This window comes from Panicum hallii, chromosome 7 (assembly GCF_002211085.1).
Source record: "Panicum hallii strain FIL2 chromosome 7, PHallii_v3.1, whole genome shotgun sequence".
Lineage (NCBI taxonomy): Eukaryota > Viridiplantae > Streptophyta > Magnoliopsida > Poales > Poaceae > Panicum > Panicum hallii.
Window position 1 is genome coordinate 33,135,052 of NC_038048.1, and position 7,522 is coordinate 33,142,573.

Genomic DNA, 7,522 nt, shown 5'->3' on the forward strand with positions numbered 1-7,522 from the left:
TTTCATTTTATAGGTGAAAAAACGTTGTAGTGTAGCTAGTGAACTTTTCATCATATAATTCCTTGTTTTATCTGGTCAACCTATTTTTGTGGCTGGCTCATCACGAGCCTTATGAGCTGGTGGCTCGAGCTACTAATAATAAGCCGAGCTGAGTTACTTTTTCTTTAAGCTCAATTAACTAAAAAGCAAATATCAAAAATTAAAGCTAACTACTTTCTCCGTTCTAAATTGCAGGTCGTTTTCGCAAATTTAGATGCATATTTTTATTATAAATCTAGACACAATATGTATCCAGATGCATTGCAAAATCTATATATCTAGCTTTGCAAAATAACCTATATTTTGGAACCAAGGGACTGTTATCCATTACGGGAGCCGGCAAGCGGGGTGCATATGTAGTGCTCAGGCCATTCAGCGGATTCGGCTGGGTTACTGTAGCAGTACTGTGGCGAGACGAAGCTGAAACTGGTGAAGCCATATTTTCTGGCTTCACCGGCTTTACCTATTTTTCACTTTACTTTGGATCTCGGTTTGGGTTTCTCAGTTTACTTTGGATCTCCGTTTGTGTTCTAACTTCCAGCTTCCTCGCTACAGTACCATTTACTGTAGCACGAAGCCGAAGGCGGTTTCGGCGAAGCTGCGCTAAAGGGGTCCTTAAAATGCCCTCGTACAAGGTAGATAGGCCCTTTTAAAAGGGAGAAAATGGTATCCACATCGAAGGTGTTATTTGTCAATACTCGATCTGCCCCCCCCCCCCCCCGGTCGCGCGCGCGCGCTCTCTCTCCCCCTGATACGCAGTGAATTCAGTGTATAGGTAATAATTTGGAGAGAGAGAGGGAGAGGGAGCGGGAGGGAGAGAGAAGGGTTCCTTCCTCCGTGTCTTTACCGAGGAGAGATGGAGCATGGAGGCAGCAGGGCAGGGGGTACGGTGCAGGGTCCTCAACTGCTCTGCGCTGTAGGACTACGTACTCGAGCCAGGGCAGGGTATTATACTACACGGCCATAAATGATTGTGCCATCGCCTAGCAGCAGGCCAGCAGCTGATGCATCGAGTGCATGGCGCCATGGATGATCATGTCGATGGATGGATCGCTCGCTCGCCCTCGCCCAGGTCGGGTCAGAGTGCACACCTCTGTCTCTCTCCATCCATCCCTCCCCGCTCGTCGCCGGAGCGAGGAGAAACAGCAGGACGGAGGTCGTGTCACATCGCCACCAGCTACTGCTAGCTGCCAGAGACTGAGGAGAGGAAGAGAGGATGGGAAGGTGATGGGAAGGCAGGGCGGTCAACCTTGTTTTCATTTCACGAGAGCAGGCGAGCAGCCTCACTTGCTCCGGGCAAGGACCATTCATGCACGCACGCACATTGGTGCCCATCACCTGCAGCTGCTCTCTCGGTCAAACTCGCACGCTACAAGCCTCCACTCCACAAGCAGCAGCAGCGCTCTGAGGGTAACTCTGAAATTCCCCACGGGGCCAATCAACCTTGGCATGTCCGAGAAACAAAAAAAAGGAGAAAATTGTAGAAACCACTCCAAATATCACTTGGGTCTTGAGTTTTCCACTAAAAGAATCGCCGATATGAGACCTTAAACTTTTTCGCACAGGGTTCCCTATTTGAATTTGAAAAATAAAAACAAGGGAACATACTGAACATTGCACTTGAATTTGACTCTAACCTTTTCTCCTCCTGGGATGCTGCTAGTACAGTACTGGCATCATTCCTTCTTTTAGCACAAACAAATCCACAACATTTTTTTTTCTACAGAACCGAAGCAAGTATTCACATGCCAAGTGTTGACTGCAAGTCTACAACCCTGGAAATTTTGACCTCGACCTGACACGCCCCTCGATGGCTCGACCAAGCCGGCAGTACATCGGACTGTACCTCCTCATGATTGAACAGAGCCACCCTCGTGCACCCTTGTCCTCTTCTCGTTGGATCCACACGAGTGAAGAGCCAGTGAGGTGAGCAGTGTTGGCACTGCTTGCTTGCTGCTGCCACACTCGATCGCAACTTGTTTTGCTGCCTGCTGCCACACGAACGCGTGACGACGTGCGTCCGGCTTGCCATGAACGGCGAGCATGAACAGCTCCGCCCTGTGCCGGCCGCGCGCTTGGACGGCGACGCTTTTCTCGGCGGAGGAGGCCGGGCCCGGCCGGCCATCACGCGCGTGTGATCGATCGATGGATGCCGACTGATGTGGTGGAACTCCACGTCTCGTCGAGCTGTCGCGATTGAGGTGAAAAGGGCGCTTCCAGAATGGAGTTGCTGCGTATACGGTGTGTTCGCTTGTTAATTTCGTGTCCAGAGAAAAGAATGCCTATAAAACAATTATGTTAAGAAGGCTATAAAACAAAGCGAGTATATTTGTGATAATAAAATATAAGAATGCCTATTTTACCTGTTCGCATATTTTAGTTTTGGTCATTTTATTCAAGAAAAAAAATGCAAATTACATTCATCCCAACTGGGCCGATGCAACCATTGGCTCCTTTATTCTGGATGTCGTGGAGTGAGATTGTCCAGCGTGGCCAAATTACAACCGGAGCCGCTAGCCCGGTACGCATTGTTAAGGAGGTAACGACCTTCTACCCCCATGGAACAATGTAATTTTCAGTTATGGATGAAGAAAAAAAGAAGGAAGAAAACGAGAGGAGGGCGGAATAAGATTAGGAAAAAGTAAGCCTTCCTAGATTGAACTCGTCCTGAATCTGGCCCTGTTCTCACTCTCGTTTATGTACGATATGTAGCTATAGAGTTAAACACAGACGAGAACAATACCAATTCAGGATTGACTCTGTTTACCACTTAGGAATTCTGCTTATAGAGTGGAACACAATAATTGTCATGGCTTAGTTTTTTTTTCCCGAAAAGATTGTGTTTTGTACGAAACTACTCCAATGCAAAGCTTCTACCGCATTTCCTAGCAGAAAAGGAAAAAAAAAAGCTCAGTTTTCCTCTGTCGATCGATCATCGTCCCTTCAAGAGAAGCCCAGCGTTGCGCTAGTGCCGGTAATTCCCCCATGCTTTCGTGTTCTTTTCTCTGTCGTTTCGCTAGATCAGGCACGCTGCCCTCCCCAGTAGTCGCCGCGGTTGCTGACGGGTCAACGAGACCCGAACGAGAGAGGCGGACCGGCGGGCCCCACCGCTGCGCTTTGGACAGGGACGGCAAAGAATGTTTCGCTTTTTCAGCACGCTCGCAGGAGCAGTATACACACTCCGATCATCTCCCTTCAGATAGGTCATCGGAGCATAAGAAGGGAGAGAAGAAAATGGCAATGCTATGCTACACAACGTTGGATGCCAAGATTTCGGGGACGCGTCCGTGACCGGGATGGTCAGCACCCCGATCCAAGAGGTCGCAGGTTCAATCCCTGACGAAGATGAATCCCCGTAGATTTCTATGCGTACAAGCCTGTGGATAATTATTTACCCAAAAGTTAAAAGTTACTGAAAGCAGGAGGAGACGCCCGTGGATAATATTTTGCCCTCAAAGTCAAAAGTTACTGAAAGCAGGGGGAGGTGCTTTTGCATTAGGACAAATGCAAAAGCACCTAGGGCGTAACAAATGGCAAAAGCATCTAGGACGTTTAAGTCCTTTGGTTGGCTTTTGGTTTAATCAAAAGCATACAAACTTTTACCCCAAAAGTTACTGAAAGCAGGGGGAGGTGCTTTTGCATTTGTACTACGGCAAAATCTGCTTTTGCCTAGGAGAGGTGCTTTTGCATTTGTACTGCGACAAAAGCTGCTTTTGGACAAAGGCACCTAGAGTGTTTAAGTTCTTTAGTTGGCTTTTGGCTTTTGCAAAAAATCACTGAAAGTAGGGGAGTTGCTTTTGCATTTGTACTACGGCAAAAGTTGCTTTTAGATAAAAACACCTAGAATATTTAAGTCCTTTGGTTGGCTTTTAGCTTTTAAAAAATAAAAGCAGGTGCAAAATTCCAATCAAACGCACCCTTAGTAGCTACGAGGGCGACGGCTCTACGTACCTACGGCCGGGTCCGAGCGCGTGTGTAGCGCTGACGCGGACGCGTACACCTACCGGATCCGCACGTACGTATTATTAGCCTCTACATACGGTTGGCAGCTGGGCATGAATACTTTTTCGAGGGCCAGCTTTTGGATATTTAAATTCTTTTTATTAAAGAAAATAAATGAGGGCTCCTCCAGACACCAGTGGTGGTTAGAGCTGATTGGGGGCACGTACACATCATCGCCTGGCACATCCACGTCGCGTTTTGGCGCGCAGGCGCGCCGCAGCGCAGTGTTACTTAGCAGCCAGGACAAATTTCTTCATGCCGGCCGCTTGCCTTTCAGGATGGCGTAGTACATGATTGTGCCGGAAAACGGAATCTCAGCTAACTTAATTAGCCGGTTTCTCTAGATATAATAGATATTGGTTATATATTGCTCTCTCCGCTCCAAATTTAAATTATTTTAGCAAATTTAGATGTATAAATTTTGCTATATAGCTAAACACAATATCTATTTAAATGTCTAAAATCTATAAATTTAGATTTGCCAAAATGACTAACAATTTAAAACGGAGAGAGTACATGCCACTCTCTTCTATTTTATATGATGCTAGTTAGCTTAAAATTAAGATAATAAGTAACGTCAAATAAAAGAGAACAGAGTGATCCACCCGTCGTCGATCGATGCAACCTGCGTTAGTGCGTCCACATGCAAGCCGACCTTTTATTTGAACAAATTGTTTAACTCGATGACGTCCGGATATATGTGCCATCCCCGATTTTTTATTTGCAATTTTGTTAATATGAAATGAGCATTGTTTTTGTTGTTCTTAGACTAACGGCCATGAATTGAGCCGGAACTGCACGTTATTAGGCAGTCCCGCCAACCTTCATTCGTACCATGTCCGTTGCGAAAGAGCCTGTAACCTAGTGGTTATAAGAGGTTGTCTCAGCAGTACCTCAGGTTCTGGGTTTGACTGCCTATTGGAGCGAATTTTCTAGAACTTAATAACGTTGTGCTTCCAGTGATAGGCAACTTTCTATCGACAGCGAGACGCCTATTGTGACTTAGTCAATCTCAAGGATTTGCCAACTCAGTCTTCGAAGATGCTCATAGGGGTATGGTTTGCGTACATGTGTTCATAGAGGTGAGTGTACATGCGTTGTGAGTGTCTGAGTTGTACTATGTAACTAAAAAAAGCTAGAGACACCGGACACATCCTATAGTATCATCAAGAAATAGAGGGTGCATATGGCTTATAACTAAATCATATGATTATGGATTGGGGCATGATAACGAACACGTTAATATATTTGATCAGAGGGTCTAATAATTAATCAATAGGAAAGCTATATTATTTGACTAGCATTTTTTTCAAAAAAACAAATCACATACATAGACACGGACAAATAGCCGAATTTTGTGAGACATACATGATACCAAACTAGGTTTGACACATGGTGATTATATATTTGGTACAACAACCATAGTAAACATCAAGTAATGCTTAGTTCTCTTGACTCAAGTTTTCTCTTTCCCCATCTTATCCACACTCAAAAGTTTCTCTTCCCCTTCCTTCACCCTCTTCTTTAATTTTGGCAACATCCGCCCTCGTCACTCCATCTTTAGCGAGATTGGGCTTGGCCTAAAGGTTAGATATCGGTTTGTCACAGGTGTAGGGATTAGAGAGACGACCGCGAGGAAGGTTTGCCTAGTGGTGGAGGTGATTGGTGGGCAAACAACGAGTCGGCATGGACCCCGAAGCCCACTTTGGCAAATTCGGAGGACATTAGGTTGGCTTCCAACCGTGGCTTTCATGGTGGATTCGGAGGACATTACGTTGTTTGTTTTAAAAATTTATAAGTTTTTCATATGAACTCATATGTAGACAAATTTTATATGGTAATTGTAGGTATCAACATGAGCTTCTATATGTACAACTTTCTAGATGATTTTTTTTACTGTAACTCGTTCACAATTTCCAGTAGTGACCAAAGTTCTAGTCAATAAGGGTCAAAAGGAATAAACTTCCTATTGCATTAGCAATGAAGTCCCCATGAAGGAGCCCGTGGGTACTATGCCGAAAAACCACACGTGCGCATATTTGGTATGAAAAAAATGTGACTTGTAGAACGAATACAGTCATAACCTCACCTAAGATCTATATCGTACGTCTATATTAGCTAAAATTGACCCCAGTCCATCCAGCATCTTGGGCCGCTTCGTACTTTCTATAAACTTTATAGGATGCACACATATTTATCCAACAAATCTGGAGCTCAACGCGACTAAGTAGTGTGGAATTCATTAATCAAAGCGACTGGAAGAATATTCGATTCCAAGAGTAATAAAATATTATATTTCTATAAAATTCAACAAAAATAATTTATCATACAAAAGGGGCCTCAAGGTTTTCCTGCTAGGATTTTTTGTTGAGATACCCTTTTTCCTAACATTGGGAACTAGAGTAGAGTTCTAGCTGTACTGGAGGAAATACCTCGATTTTGCCCCTTCTTTTCACAAACATTAATCGTAAATTACTTGAAGGCAACTAATTATCAGTTCTTCTCACTCTTGATGAAGAATGCATCAAAATGACATCACACAAAAGGCCATCTAGATTTTGCTTGCGCTCGTAGCTAGCGGGGACCAAGCAAGCGATTCCACACCATCCAGCTGCATACCTCAACACTGCCAAAACCCCACTCGACGTGGCTTAAACGCCAGTGCTAGCCGCATAATCACGAACCCAAAGTCTAAAGGCTCTCTCTTCCATATGGCAGTATGTAAGCACGTCATGTCACCCTCGCAATTAAGTTGTGATGTGGAGAAGCTCCTGTTTTCTGTGAAAGCTGGCTGCCCGGGGTACGATTCAGTAGGAAGAACATCACCTTCTCCAAGATCCTAGGCATTATCACAAATTGCCATGGAAAAGTGTACTACTCTTGGGTGCAAGCTAGAACCCTGCACTGGATAGCTAGTGACAGATGATCCATTGTTCATTAGGGATTAGGGAAAACACTTGGGTCATTGAGCCCTAAGCAAAAACCTTAAGTGGCAGTAGTGTAACTGATTGAGCTGTACTGTGGCATGAGGGAGACACACTCAGAGAAATTAAGCGGTGTGGGCACTGCCATGGATGATACTAAATGCTCTGGAAGGGTGGTGCTGGATCACAATCCAGTTTAGGACGTGAGGTCATTCAGACTAAACCTGGTTGGGGTCATGGATGCATGCTTTGCTGCTGGGCCACACAGCAACACAAGCCATGATGTGGTCCAGCCCAGTTGCACAAGGGTTCAGTTTTTTTTTTCATATCGCGCTTGGTTTGTCCTCTGAATAATCATGTATTCTCATCATCTGTTTAGTACCTGCGCTGCCTAGGAGACGTTTTGTGTTCAAACTGCCACTGAAATTCTGGTTGGTAAATACAATTCTAAAGTACTTTTTATATTTTTGAATTGCCATTGCAAACCATAGAATTCATCAACTAAAACTGCATATCATTGTGAAAATTTAAGGCTCTAGTTGATTTTCTGAAGGTAT